Source organism: Cryptomeria japonica, chromosome 9 (genome assembly GCF_030272615.1).
Source record: "Cryptomeria japonica chromosome 9, Sugi_1.0, whole genome shotgun sequence".
NCBI lineage: Eukaryota > Viridiplantae > Streptophyta > Pinopsida > Cupressales > Cupressaceae > Cryptomeria > Cryptomeria japonica.
The window spans coordinates 98169369-98185645 of NC_081413.1; positions in this window are offsets into that span (position 1 = coordinate 98169369).

Consider the following 16277-nt stretch of genomic DNA (forward strand, 5'->3'; position numbering starts at 1 on the left):
TCACAACATGATAATGATTATTTGATGCAACCTTTCTCTCTTGCCGAATTACAAGAGGTGGTATTTTTGATGGCTCCGGACAAGTCTCCAAGCCCTGATGGTTTCACCATACTATTATTTCAAAAGTGTTGGGACATTTTAGGCTTTGATCTTTTAATGGCTTTGGAGGAGTCAAGACAAAAATCTTTTATTCTCAAGAACTTCAATTTAACCCATCTTGCACTTATCACCAAATCCAATAACCCTCAATATTTTGTAGATTTTAGGCCTATCTCCTTATGTAATTAAGTGTACAAGATTTTCACAAAAGCTATCTATCTCCAGTTAATATCCTTGATACCTAAAGTAATATCTCTTCAACAAGGAGGTTTTGTTCCTAGCAGGGAAACATCAGAAGGTGCGCTTGTGGCCTAAGAAGTTGTGCACTCAATTAACTCTTCATAGTCCCTTGCTTTTATAGCTAAATTAGACATGTTGAAAGCATATGATAAAGTATGTTGGTCCTTTCTTTTGAGAGTGCTTAAAAAGTTTGGCTTTTCGGATAAGTGGTGCAAATGGATCAAAAATTGCCTATGGGGCACATTTTTTAGTTATTGTTAATGGTAATCCTTCTGGTTTTTTTCGAGCCACCCAAGGGGCTCGACAAGGTGACCTGCTATCACCTTTTCTATTCATTATCATGGTAGAAGCTTTTAGTAGATTGGTCAATAAACAGTTGAGTCTGGGTTTCTAGAAGGGGGTATGTATCCCTAATACCTCAATTTCTATCACCCTCACCTTATTTGAAAATGATACACTTTTATTCGGCTGTTCCAATATACAAGAAGCAAGGCATATTAAGAAAATATTGTACATATATACTTCTGGATCTGGAGAGAAAATCAGTGCGCAAAAATCCAAACTATTCATATTCAATACTTCTGAAATGGTGTCTAACAATATTATCTAGACATTGGGCTTTCCAATGGATTCTCTTCCATCATCGTACTTGGGTATCCCTTTCTTTATGGGAGTAGGGAAACCTTCTTTTTGGAATTTTGTGATTGACAGATTAAAAAGGAAAATTTCTTTCTGGAAAGCTAGATGGTTATCTTTGTCAGGCGGAATCCTTCTTGTCAAAACTGTTTTGTTTACAATTCCAAACTACTACATTTCAGTCCTTCAAGCCCCGAAATCTATTGTCTCTCATATCGAGAAAATTATTTGGAATTTTATTTGGAAAGGTAATTTTTCAGAAGAGAAAAAGATCCCACTTGTGTCTCTCAACAAAATGACTCCAAGCAAATCTACGGGCAGGGTGGGTCTGCATGATCTTTCAAAAAGGAATAAGGCCTTTGGGGGAAAGCTAGTTTGGAATATGTATGAAAAACCACATGCTTTGTGGTGTCAAATTATGGAAGAAAAGTATTTAGATACTCCTACCCCTTCACGTATATTTACTATCCTTGATCCTCCATTAGGATCCACAGTTTGGAACTTCATGATGGACTCTAGGAATGTGATTACTAGATACTTATCGTGGCAAGTACATAATGGCAAAGAAGTCAACTTTTGCCATGATTCATGGAGTGGTCTCCCCCCTCTTAATCTAGAGGAGTCCCTAGTAGATGTGATCCCCATATTTACTGCTCATTGGGGTTCACACCTTTATGATTACATAGATGATCTTGAGAAGCCTTCAAATCGTGTCATTTGGAAAAAGCCAGTTCTACTCCCAATCTCCCCAGGTCAAAAGGTAAAATTTTATTTGATTCTCAAGAACCGCATTATCTTTATCTCTAATGGTTTGGACAAATTGATATGGTGCCCTACAAAGAGTGGAAAGTACTCTATCAAGGAAGGGTATAAGGCAATTCATCAAATGTTTGTTCAATCCTATTCACAAAGAGCCTACAATTTCTGTTGGAATAATAGTGTTCTTCCCAAGGCAAGGATGTTTGCTTGGCTTGCTCTACATAAGAGAATACTCACCAGTGAGAGACTTGTTAAATTGAATATTGCACATCCATTTGCTTGTTTACTTTGTGGTGAATACAGTGAAATGTTAGATCATCTCCTCCTCCAATGTGATTTTGCTCACTATTTTTGGATGTTCGTGCTTGATAAGCTTTCCTTTAGCACCCCTGTTCCAAATAATATATGGAATTTGTTCCAGTCATGGCCAGTCTTATACTCATCCTCTCTTTTTGCATGTATTTGGAAAGTGATCCCATCCATAGTAGTATGGTCACTTTGGTGGTAAAGAAATAAGCGTATTTTTAGAAAGCAAACATCTCCTCTTTCTGAAGTTTTCAATTATATTGAAAAATCAGTATCAGAACTGGTTAATGCTCAAGTTTCAAATCAGTTCAATTCAAATAGGGAATTTACTTCTTGGGATGGTCAAGTTATGAACTGCTGGAAGGGCATCTCTATTCCTATATCACCTTGTCTTCCGAGAGTGAGAACTAGTAAAATTGATAGAAATAAAGTGAAATGGTGTCCTTCGAACTCAATGCATTTCAAACTAAATTTTGATGGCTCCTCCAAAGGGAACCCAAGTGATGTAGGGATAGGAGTATGCATAAGGGATCACACAGGATGTGTTTTAGCCTTGAAAGTTGCTTTTATTCCACCAAGTACTAACAACCATGCAGAGGCATATGCTTTACTTGAAGGTATTCTACTAGTAAAAAACTGAACATCTCATATATACACATTGAAGGCGATTCAGCTACTATTATCAACGCTTGCATAAAGAGAAATATTGATAATTGGCAGATAAGATATTTACTTGAACAAGCATGGACACTAATTGATACATTTACAAACTTCACCATTTCACATGTGTATAGAGAAGGGAACCGGGTTGCAGATCATTTGGCAAATATGGGAAGTTCCAAGGAGGAACTTAATATGATGGGTCCGAATTGTGATTTTGATTCTTATCCAATTCTTAAGGCAAAAATTTTGGAGGATATGGGTATAGGATAATATTACATATAGCTATACAGTGGTCTTTTTCATAATGATATAAATTGGTGTGTGATATTATAAGTGTAGGGTCCTATGGTTTTGCTGCATCTGTATATTGTGAAGGGATATTGATTTGAGAAGTGTGTTGGATGGTAAGTTGGATAAATTCATAAGTGAGACAGATTGTGGACTGCTATGTAAATGTGCACAACCCTCGTGATATTTTGGTTTAGACTGCATTATAGAAAACATTCGATACTGGGGGATGTTTTATGACACTCGGTATTCTGGACACTATAAGATATTGTATTTTTTGGCATATTTGAGATTTACATCTCACAACCTTTCTATGTATTGTAGAGCAAGGATTAGAGTTTTTCTTACTGGTTCTTTTCTCCGGGAGCTCTTTGAATCAGATTTATATAATAAAATATATTAAATGGCACCGCCACCTAGTGTTTAAAAAAAAATAAAAAATATTTAATTAATATTTAGAAGAGGGTGAATGATTAGATAATTAGAGATAGAAATTGAATAATTAGTAATTTATTTAAATAATGAAGATTATTTAAACTAGGGAATTAACCATAATTAATTAAATAATAAATATTTAATTAATATTTAGAAAATGATTGAAATGATGATAGAATAGAAAATAGAATAATTAGTAAGATTATGAAGAAATGTGAAATTAGAAGAAAATAGAAGAAATAGAAGAATTAGAAGAATAAGATTAATTAACTTAATTAAATAATTAAGGAATTATTTAATCACTTAGAGGAATAATTAGTACATGATTAATGAGACATTTTTAGGTGTCTACACATGCCAAAGTAGTTGTATTTCAATTTGATGGTTTTTCAATTCCCTTTTTTCCAAAGAAATTGAAAAAAAAAAAAAAAAGGGAAGTTTTACTAAATTTATTAGAGGGGATCATACCCCTACTATGGACATGTACTAAGATGATTTTCATCCAATCAACATCATCATCTTGGTTTTCAACAAGTAGCTTATTTCAAATACCACCCTATATTTCACAATCTGACAGGAGTTCTCTAAGCACCACCAATCAATACTTATACACTAGTAGTTAAAAAAACTAATCACCACAAATTTTAAATCAAACAATGATACATAAGAATAATAATCAAATAATATATAATTAATTATTAAATAATTATTTTAAATCATCAAAATAAAATCCATTAACATCACAAGTCATAAAAATGATCCACATAATCTAATGACACAATAATTTCTTATTATCACAAAAGAGTCATATAGTCATGTCAATATAAAATGTGATCACCAAAACACAAAACTATGTAGAAAAGAATAAAGGTACAATATATAATTAATTGTACTTTTGTGGTGTATTAGATAGGACTAATTACCCTACTAAAAAGGTTATTTTTTATTAAAAGAAGTATTATTTAGCAACATAATTCACGTTAAGGGTGTTCATATTTAGATACTTCAATTCTTGTTCCCAAACTACTTGATCCACTAAGATTTGATTAAAATAATTGGCCTTGTAACTAATAAAACCCCAATTTATATGGGCTTTCTTAGATTGAAGAAGGTTCTAATGTGTTTTTTTTTGTCTAGGTGTAGCATTGTAAATTATACACCCTTAATTGGGTGGTATAATTCCCCTTAGGTTAGCACCCACCTTCTAGTGTGTTGCATCTTGCATTGTAAATTCCCTTTGAGCATTAATTAATTAATTTAATTAAAGTCCTCTTTCAGCCCTCTACACATCATAAAATTGGGCCCTTAATCCTAAGTGTGCCCCTTTTTATTTTATCCTTTCAATGAATTAATTCATCAAAAACCCTAATTAAGTCCTATTTCGACCTTCAAGGCATGACTTCACATATCTAAACACCTTGAATTGTTGCATCGACCTGTGATTGACTTTGTAATCATGATGCCTTGCATCCCTACAAATTTGGAAAACAATCAGGCGAACCATGGTGATTCATCATGGTCTCGACCTTTTCTCCTTGAATTTTGAGATCACGTTTTGGCAGTATTATAATGTTTAAATCCGACTTGGTGCGAAATTATATCATTTCTAGGTCAGCCTATGATTAAAAACAAATTTAGGGTTTCATACATATATCCTTTCCTTTCCTCATTTGAAGGATCCATCTACAAGCAATTGAAGGAGCCTCTTATGAAGTGAAAGTACAGGTTATGTGGAGTCGTCAACCAGAAAATCGAGTGTTTACCAAGTATTAATCAACCATTTTCATCATCAATTGAAGATTTGGATATTGAAGAATAATAGGAGATCATCGATTGTTGATTGGCTTGTCCCTATACCTTAGGGTTTAGTATGGTTTCATGTTATTTTCATATCACTTTATAAGTTTCACAACACTTATTTTCACATTTACATCCATGCTTTAGATCCATTATTGCATTTGTGATTTGAAGCATTTACATTCAATTTACATTCATTTAGGGTTTTATGCTCATATCATAGGATAGAACTCTAATTATTGCATTTTAGCACATTTAGGATCTTATACACACATAAGATTCTTGTACACACATTTTCAATACATTATTGACTATTTGTGGAGGTGGAAATCACCAAAACAAGGGGTTTGACTAAGGAAAAACCCTATATAGCCACCCATACACCATTTTCTAGCTTGTAGGTGCATTTATAGGATTCTGACAAAGCCGTGGACTTTTGGAAAGACAAAATTAGCAGACACAAGTCCAAACTTAGAGGAAGGCCCCAGTTTTTTGGGACCAAGGTGCCCAACACCCTGATCTAGGACCATGGTGCCCAACGCCTTGGTCCTTTGAGTTTTTTAGCTTTTTCTGATAGTTCAACAAATTCGAATCCCCTTCAATAGTTTTCAGATGTACAATGCAATTTGGTAACAAGGACCAAGGTGCCCAACGCCCTATTCCAACTCATTCTAGACCAGTTTCTGATATCACGTGCATATATGAATTTCATTTCCAGTTCTGTAGTTTATATCCACATGGGCTTCACTTAGTGAACCTGGGTTATAGCACGTGTATTCATGGCATACTAAAGAATCCCCCTATTTTCAAAAAATATTGCCCTAAACTCCTTTTTTGTCACCCTCTCCCAATACACAGCCTAAATTAAAAGCCCCCCTATTTTCACCAATTATTGTATTTTTTCATAGTTGGAATTAAAAACCCCCCTATTTTCACCAATAGTCAATATATTGCACGCTCATTTTTGTGATATTAAACCCCCCAATATGAATGCGCATGATATAATAATACCTAGCTAGTGAAGCCCCCATGTTTATTTCTTAGTTTCAGTTCTACATTTATCTGTTATTCCAATTTATATCATCACTTTCATCATCTCCCTATCTTAGTTCATGATTATTGCACATTTAGCTCACTTTCCTTTCATAGAAGCAAAGGAATAGTGTAACGTCCTAAAATTGCACCCCTTGCAATTTTCAACTGCATTTGGGTCTTTACCTTAGCGTTTGCGCCCCTTGGCTTGATTATGCTCACACATATCGAAAACTTCATGAAATTCATTGATGCACCCTGCTGCGACCTTGATCTTGCCCCAAATTAGGGTAGGACCAGGGCATGACACCATGGTCCCCCATAATGGGGACCTATCTTGGACCCCTTTCCCTAACCTATCTCAAATTTGTAGCGGGAAAATCCCCTCTATGTCGGCTGATGTTAGAAAATGAGTCAATTAATCCTATGGCCAAATATATAAGAGAGATTTCCCCTCTCATTTGAGGATCCACGATATCTAATGAAAAATTCTATCAAGCATCCAAGTATTCAAGAGATCAAGCATTCAAGCATTCAAAAGAAATTGAGCATTTTCAGTCTTCCTTCAAGCTTTGGAGCAATAATAGAGTCAAGATTTCAAGCATTGAAGAGGAGATCATCATTCTACTTCATGAAATCATAATTCCATGTGGAGGCAAGCAAAAATTCACAAGGAGGTATAAGCATTTCATTTTCATGCAATTCAACATCCCCTCAAAGAGGAGGATTTCTACTTTCAGGCATTTCAATTACATTATTTCAACCACTTTGTTAATTCCAAAACCGGGGTTTGACCTAAAGGCAAGCCCTATTCCCAACACATTTCCCTTTCCTTCTGTGTGCAGAAAGAAGGTGTGCATCTGCACTTCTGGAATTAAGCTTTATTCCCAGAGATGGTAAAACCCTTTCGACGCACAAAAATTTTAGAGGACTGATAGGAGGGTGACCTGGTTGGGACACACAATCCATGCAAATTTTGGCAGATTTTGCAGAGAAGCTCTGAATCATCTCAAATTTCTCAAATCCAAGTGCACAATTGAATCTTGAATCTGTAGCTCGTTGTTTTCTCATACTTTGTCTTCATTTTCAGCACTTAGTCTTAATTCAATTAATCAACTTACAAAACAGGCTCAAACACATTCCAAACACAATCAATCTACTTAGTATTTAGTCCTTGCATCATTTAGGATTGGATCTAGTAGATTCATCCCCCTCTTTTCAATGTAAAGTCTCCCCAAGTGAAAATTGAGCTTAGTGAATCCTCATTTCCCTGTGCTAGATTTGCTAAGCTCCCAGTTTTCCACTTTACATTTTGGTGAACCCAACTCTTTGCACCCTTAGTTCTGATTTTTGTTTTTAGATTTGAGTGTATGCAATTTATAATTCAAATTTTTAATTACAAGTTTAATTTCCTTGCAGTTTTCAAAAACTAAGAGGTTAAATTCACAAATACCCTAATTTTTAGATTCAAAATTGAGCTTGTGGTTTGTCTAAATTGGATTGATTGTTTCAGATATGAGAACTCTTCAATTTTACAATTCAAGTTTTCATTTACATGTTCAATTTTAAAAAAAAAAAAAAAAACCTAATTTTTAACTTTAAAATTGAACTCGTGGATTGTGTAGATCTTGAATTAATTTTCAGATTTGAGTCCTTGCCTCAATTTCAAAATTAATTTTGTCTCCTTACAAAATTCAAATTTTCAAATTTAAATTTTTAAAATTAAGCAGTTTATGCAACAAACCCTAATTTTTAAATATAAATTAATCTTGTGCAATTTCAAAATTTTCTTTAAGCATTTAATTGACACAATTAAATCTAAAGCTTCTTGTTTTACTCCTAAATATCATAAAAGTTGGCCCTTAAGTGTGCCCTTTTTGTTATTCTTTCAATTAATTATATTCTTGATCATCCTAAGTGTGTCCTATTTCAACCTTCAGGGCTTATTTTCGCATATCTAGACATCTCCAATTCCCATATCCTTTTGGAATTTGCATTAAAATCACAATATCTTGCTTCCCTAAAAATTTGAAAAAATGTTTGTCGGACCAAGTCGCTACGTACTTGGTCCCAACTTTTTCTCCTCAAATTTCGGGAGCCTGTTTTGACTGTATGTTACTGCTTAATTCCAGAGATTTGTGAAATTTTATTGATTTTAGGTCACCCTAAGGACGAAAACAAATCCGACTTTCAACATTTCAATTTTCAATTTAAATTTTAAAATTAAGTGGTTAATTACATATACCCTAATTTTTAAAATTAAATTGATTTCTTCAAATTTTCAAAATTTTTAAATTAAGAGGTTAGATTTGGACAACTCTAATTTTAATTTTGATCTTCCCTCCTTTCAAATTTTTAAAATTAAGAGGTCATTTCCAACCCTAATTTTAATTTTAAATTTCTATCTTCTAAGGGATAATTTCAAATTTAAATTAATAAGTTATTTTAACAAAGCCATAATTTTAAATTTCAAATTCCTAAGCGATTACAATCATTTTTCATTTCAAAAATGAAATATCCAATTTCCCTCCCTTAGTGCATGAGTTTTAATACTATTAGTCCTACCTATAGTATCCCCGTAAGGAGATCAATTGTAGAATTAAGGCTGCCCAAGGTTTAAATACCGAGGAAATGGAGCCTAATTTGGCTATTTCTTTCAATGAGGATGTTGGTGGTTCTTCCAATCCTATAGATATTCTCGTTTATCCTCTTGATAATTCTCATAATGAGGATGAGTCATTAACTAGGGAATCCATTGACCAATTGGTGAAGATGGATAATCTATTTGACAATCTTCAATAATGGATGAGTCAAGAATACCCGAAAAGTGAAGCTCTCTCATTGATTGAAGGATTAAAAAGAATGATTCAAAGTGATAAACATGGTGTTGATATCTTGCATGGTATTTCTCATATTGTTGATTATAATATCATGCCTATGAAAAGTTGTTCTAAGAACCTAGGTTATACACAACCTCCTAGTCAGGTTAATCATTCCATTCCTTTGACAACTCCTATGGCTAGTGTTCCTACCTTCACATCAAACATCATGGCTACCTCTACACAAAATGTCATACCTACAAATGTTAGTCATGGGGGAAATACCTCTTCTTTCATTCCTCCTACCACGAGTGTTCCCCTTGTTACCCAATCACATTCACCACCTATAAAATGTCAAGGGGGTAACTCCTTCAATCACAATCCCTTCATTCCTCCTATGAGTCTTCCATGTGTTACCCAACCTTCTCCATTACCTACTTATCATAGTGTCCCACCTCCTTATTCTCAATATCTTCCTTCATTCAATAATGTTACTCCTCCCTCTCAATCCAACATCTCTAATTTTAATCCTTCTACTGAAACTACAATCAATAGTGTAGCTCAAATAGTGTCTTCTTTACAACAACAAATAGATTCTATGAATCAATCTAAGTATAGTGTGCCCACATTTGATGTAGCAATCCCATTATCCAATGACATTGTTAGAGTCATCCCTCTTAAACATGTAGAAGTTCCTCAATTGGAAATTTATAATGGAAAAGCTGATCCCTTAACTCATGTTAAAACATTCCAAATTTTGTGTAGTGACTTTGCTCATGATCAAATATTTCTAGCGAAATTGTTTACTAGAACATTACGGGATAGAGCTTTGCAATGGTATTATTTTTTTCCTCGTTACTCTATTACTTCCTTTCAACAACTGGCTAATGCTTCTTTCAACAATTTCACAATAACATTGGTCCTAAAGTTACTATGACTGATTTGATGCATTGTAAACAAGGTGTTAAAGAAAAAGTGATTGATTTTATTGGTAGATATAAGCATTTGTATTCTCATATTTCTTTTCCTATGCCTAATAAAGATATTCAAAATATTTTTATTACTAATTTACAAAAAGATATTAGGGATAAACTTCTCTTAACCAAGTTTACTTCCTTTTCGCAGTTGTGTGCAGTACTTCACAATTATCAATTGACTATGAGTCAATTGGAACAATCATCTCCTTCCATGGCTCCGAGTGATAAGGGTGATAGTGCTCAACAACTATTTGTGAAGTTCAAACCAAACAAATGATTCATCAAATTCAATGACAACAACAACAACAATCAATCAATCAATCAATTGATAGCTACTGCAGGTGTGCCTCCTTTGTCTAAATATTTTAAAGAGAAAACGAATTTACTCCTTTGAATGAATCTTTGCATTGCATTATGTTTCAATTAATACAAAGGAATGTGTAAAAACTTCCCCAAATCAAACCAATTGATCCATCTTAGACAACTTCATCCTAATTTGATGCTAAATCCTTTTGTCAATACCATCGTCATCCTAGTCATGATACTGAAAAATGTTTTTCATTGAGAAGTAAGATTCAAGAATTGATTGATAACAATACCATATCTGTGGTAGGTGTGAATGATAAAGGAAACAAATTCGTATCTCCTCATAATTAAAACCTTCATATTTTCATTGATCCTTTACCATCTCATTCCACTAATGTGATTGAGACTGATTATCTTACTTTCTCTCCCAATGATGTTGCCTTGGATCTAATAATGTGGTGAACCTTGTAGATAAACAAGAACCTCCTAAGGAGTTGTGCATCACTTTTGATCCTAGTGAGACCATTAAAGCACTTGATTGCCCATTATACATAAGTGCAAAAATCAGAGGTATACTTGCTAGAGGAGTACTTATTGATCCTCCTTGCATGGTTAATGCGATAATTAAAGAATTTCTTTATACTTTTCAATTGCATCAAGTAATATATGATGATACTGATGTGGTAGTTAAAGTTTTTGATGACTTCTCTTATCCTACTATTGGTTATATAACACTTCCTATTGATGTTTGCACTAAATTCTTATATGTTCAATTTTCTATCATTCCTGCATCTGATCAATTTGGTTTGAAGTTGGGACATCCTTGGCTCTCTTCCATGAAAGTGTTTGCTTCTATTATTCATAAATGTTTGAAATTTCCTCATGATGATAAAATCATAACTGTTAATCATAGCATGTATCAACCTACAATGAGGTGTGAAGATGTTTGTCTTGATTACTTTTGGTCTGAATGATTCTAGCCTCTTCAACCTAGAAGTGATTCTTTCTTTAGATCATATCAAAATTGGAAAAATGAGATGATTTTACCCTTGAGTAAACCTATAAATCCGACACTTAGAATTCCTCTTGATGATCATATATCCCTTCTTAAGGATAAGATTATTCTTCCTCCTAAGGAAAGAAATAATCTTCTCCCCAAAGATGCACGTATTCCTTCTCCTGAAGAAAAGAGCATCCTTTCTCCTAAGGAAAGAGATATTACTCTTCCTAAAGAAGGATCTATTCCTCCCATGGATGAGTCTACTACTCCTCCCAAAGGAAGAAAACCTATTCCTCCTAAACATTAATCTATTCCTCCTAAGGTTAAACCTATCCCTCCTCATGATGGACCTAGTCTCCTTCCTACACCTCCCATTCCTCCTTTATATGGTGCACTTCCTCCTCCTCCATCTTATAGAGAGAAGCGACTGACCTCTCCTATTGTCCAACCTAAAAGACCTCAGCCCATTCATCCTTCCCTAAAGGAAGAGACGAAGCCTATACCCGATGAACCTAAACCTTCTCAACCTTCAGCCAAAACTAGACGAAACCATTTTGCGAGAGAACACCAACGGAGATGTCGTGCCAAAGATCATGAAGTTGCTTCCCAAACCATTTCTTCTCCTAAAACACCAACTGTTGACATGATTCCATTTTCTGCTAAACAAGATGTTCAACCTAATTCTCCAAGACACAAAATGCATAAAATAAATGATGGTTCAAGTTCTATTACTACTAGAGATCCTATTCTTATTAATCTTGATGAATAAATAGGTGAAAATGTTAATCCTAATAATTGTGATGATGAATATGAATATGTTGATGTTGACAATGATTTATCTGCAAAATTTTCAAAAGCATTAATCCTAGCTCCTAATAATGAACAAAGTGACTCATCATTAGAGCATGGTCCTTGTTTGGAACTTGTGATATCTCCATCTATGGTGCTCGATGTGGCTCCTCTTGTGTGTTGTCCACCTTCCTAAAATGATGATCAGCAAGATCGGGGGGAGGATGACGTGCTTGATTAGCTTCATTAGCACTGTAGATTCTCTGTCTCTCTCCCTCTTCTCTTACTTATTTGTGACATTCTTCTATTTGTTTCCCTATTCTTCTATTTGTTGTCCCTAGTGTTGTATACTTGAGGATGATGCAAAGTATTGAGATCTCGTTTGGTCTCTTCCATGTTGACTCAAAAGACACGTGTTCCCTTCTTCCATGGTGGTTTCCTTTCTTTGGGGGATGAGGATAATTCTATGCACACACATACACACACACACACACACACACACACACACACACACACACACACACACACATGTATATGTTTATGTATATGTATATGTATATGTATATGTATATGTATATGTATATATATATATACATGATATACATGAATTACCATAAAAAGCATACTGACTCCAAAGTTAGGTGAAACCACCTTGTGTTTTGTGTTCATTATCCTCTCTTGGGGGCTAAATTATTGCGATAACATGCTTGTCTTTCTTGGGTGTATCCTACCTTAAAGAAATTGCTCCCGGCAAGGCATGTGAAATCACTTTAACGTGGGGGCATACACTCTGTTCATGATTCTCCCTTTTGATACTTAAAGTTACTTAGCGAACTTTGTCTATGCTTTGTAATTTTTGGTGCTTCTTCTTTTCATGACTCATAGTAAGAGAACCTTACTAGTTGTAGTCATGGCTCTCTCTCTTTCTCTCTCATGATCTTCCCTTTTACCTTATCATTGAAGTTGTAAGGTCCTAAAGTCCACTGGGGCTTTGGTGAATCTTGCCTCTTTGACGTGGTGAAATTCTTTCAATTTGAACTCCTTGTATTTTACCATGAGTATTTGCATAAGTTCATTCTCTTGCTAAAGTGGGGGCTAAATGTAACGTCCTAAAATTGTACCCCTTGCAATTTTCGATTGCATTTGGGTCTTCAACTTAGTTTTTGCACCCTTCCACCTGATCAGAGACCTAATTATGCTCACACATCAAAAAACTCATGCAATTCATTAATGCACCCTACCTGCACCTTGATCTTGCCCTAAATTAGGGCAGGACTAGGGCATGGCACCCTAGTCCCCCTTAATGGGGACCTATCTTGGACCCCTCTCCCTGACCTATCTCAAATTTGCAGTGGGAAAATCCCCTCTATGTCAGCTCATGTTGGAAAATCAATCAATTAATCCTACGAGAAAGTATATAAGAGGGATTTCTCCTCTCATTTGAGGATCCATGATATCTAATGAAAAATTCTATCAAGCATCCAAGCATTCAAGAGATCAAGCATTCAAGCATTCAAGAGAAATTGAGCATTTTTAGTCTTCCTTCAAGCTTTGGAGCAACAATAGAGTCAAGATTTCAAGCATTGAAGGGGAGATCGTCATTCAACTTCATGAAATCATAATTCCATGTGCTGGCAAGAAAAACTTCACAAGGAGGTATAAGCATTTCATTTTCATGCAATTCAACATCCCCTCAAAGAGGAGGATTTCTACTTTAAGTCATTTCAATTACATTATTTTAACCACTTGGTTAATTCCAAAACCGGGGTTTGACCTAAAGGTAAGCCCCTATTCCCAACACATTTCCCTTTCCTTCTGTGTGCAGAAAGCAGGTGCGCAATTGTACTTTTGGATTCTGGAATTAAGCTTTATTCACATAGACAAAAAATCCCTTTTTGACACGTGGAAAGTTCAGAGGACCGATAGGAGGGCGGCCTGGTCTAGACACACAATCCCTGCAACTTTTGGTAGATTTTGGAGAGCAGCTCCGAATCACCTCAAATTTCTCAAATCCAGGTGCATGACGAAATCTTGAATCTGTAGCTCATTGTTTTCTCATACTTTGTCTTAATTTTCAACACTTAGTCTTAATTCAATTAATCAACTTACAAAAGAGGCTCAAACACATTCCAAACACAATCAATCTACTTAGTATTTAGTCCTTGCATCATTTAGGATTTGATCTAGTATACTCATCCCCCTCTTTTGAGTGTAAAGTCTCCCCAAGTGAAAATTGAGCTTAGGGAATCCTCCTTTACTCGTGATGGATTTGCTAAGCTCCCAATTTTCCACTTTATAAATAGAAGCCCTAAGAGTATTCCTTAACTCTCTTTTACAAGAGTTAGTCAAAGTGAATCACTTCCTTAGGTTCTTTTGTATTCCAATGTGTGGAGGAAAGTGGGGTTAGGTCCTAAACTACTTGATCCCATTTTTCACCATCACACTAGGTAATGTCGAATGAATTTCATTGGTATTTTTTTAATAGTACCTTCCAAGGTAGGGTAATATTGCATCCATTCAATTTAATTTTTTAATTAGTTTAGCTAATCAATAGATAGAATAAAAAACTTGACCAACAATTCTATAGTTTGCAATTAAATTTCCTATTTAATAATATGAATAAAAGGTATATATCTATCTTTATTTTGATTAAAATAAGAGTAAAATTCAATTTTCTATTTTAATATTATATATTTCAATTTACAACATCAAATGTCAAACCTATTATTGAATGACATAACATTATTTGTACAATCGCATATATATTTCAATTCATAACATCAAATGTCAAATCAATTCTTGAATGACATCAACATTATTTGTATATAATTGTAGTGTTTTTTAATTTGCAATTAACTATTACTCCCTCATCCTCCCCTCCACATATTCGCCTTTAGTTCATTTATTAGTCATTCATAGCTTATCCACTTGCATCCATATTTCCTCAGTTCAATTATTTTTGCCATATATATCTAGTATTATATTATTTTTGGGTGGGTAATATCACTCAAAGGCTAATTTTCTTAGTGGTCAGGGTTTATTTTGATTCTTTGTTTAAATTAGTGATGGTTTAGTGTGTGAATGATATATTTTAATTAAAATGTGACAATTAATTTAAATATGAATTTAATTTAATTCTCTATCTATAATTTTAAGATTAAAATTTCACTTTTTTTTTGGTTTTGTTTTAGACTAATCTTAAATTTGGTTTACAATAGTATTTATAGATATTATTTTTAAATTTAAAAATAAAAAATAATCTTCTATTAAATCCAATTTAATTGTAATTAGATGTTACATTATGATTTAAGTTTAAAACATATAATTTAAAAAAAAATGTTTTCTATAGCATTGGCATAGATGTCTTAAATATATTTATGTGAAAGGCATCTAAAGATATATATCTTTTTACAATGTTTATATTAAATTTGATAGGGGAAGAGCACCATTTTTCACCCATGTTCCAATTACCGTTCACTCCTTGCTCACTCAATCTCCCAATTACTAACTTCAAAAAAACCAAAAAAGTGATAACTAAAAGTCCATTAACAAATTTCACATGTACCAATAGTTGCTCACATTTTAGTTCTTTTGCTCCATAATTGGTCCATTTGTGCACAAATATTGGGGCATTTGTGCACGACTATTGGGTCATTTTGTGCATAAGTATTCATAATTTTAAGTTCACGATTATCGAGAGATCTTTAAGTAGGTATCGGGGGACACTTTGAAATGTGTACTTTTTGACCTTTGCAAGCATAATAGATCCTATAGCATGCCCCATTACTACCCAAAAGCCAAAACAATAGCTATAAGCAATTAAGTCGCATACAAAGACAACAAAAAAAATCATCAAAATTTGATCTACCGTTTAGGATTTGTTGGTATACGAAGTTAGCTATAATGGCCACTAATACACTTCCCGTACTTATTTACATAACAAAATATTAATATTTAAACTTTTATTTAAGCACAAAAAAAAAAATTAGAATATGAGAATTATTTTTAAGTTTCGTTCTATTTGTATTTTTAAATATAAAAGTTAAACTTTTAGCTTTAAAAATTTTAATATAGTTTTTAAAAATATTTTATATCTAGTAGAGTTTTAATTTTAAATTTAATTTATTTAAA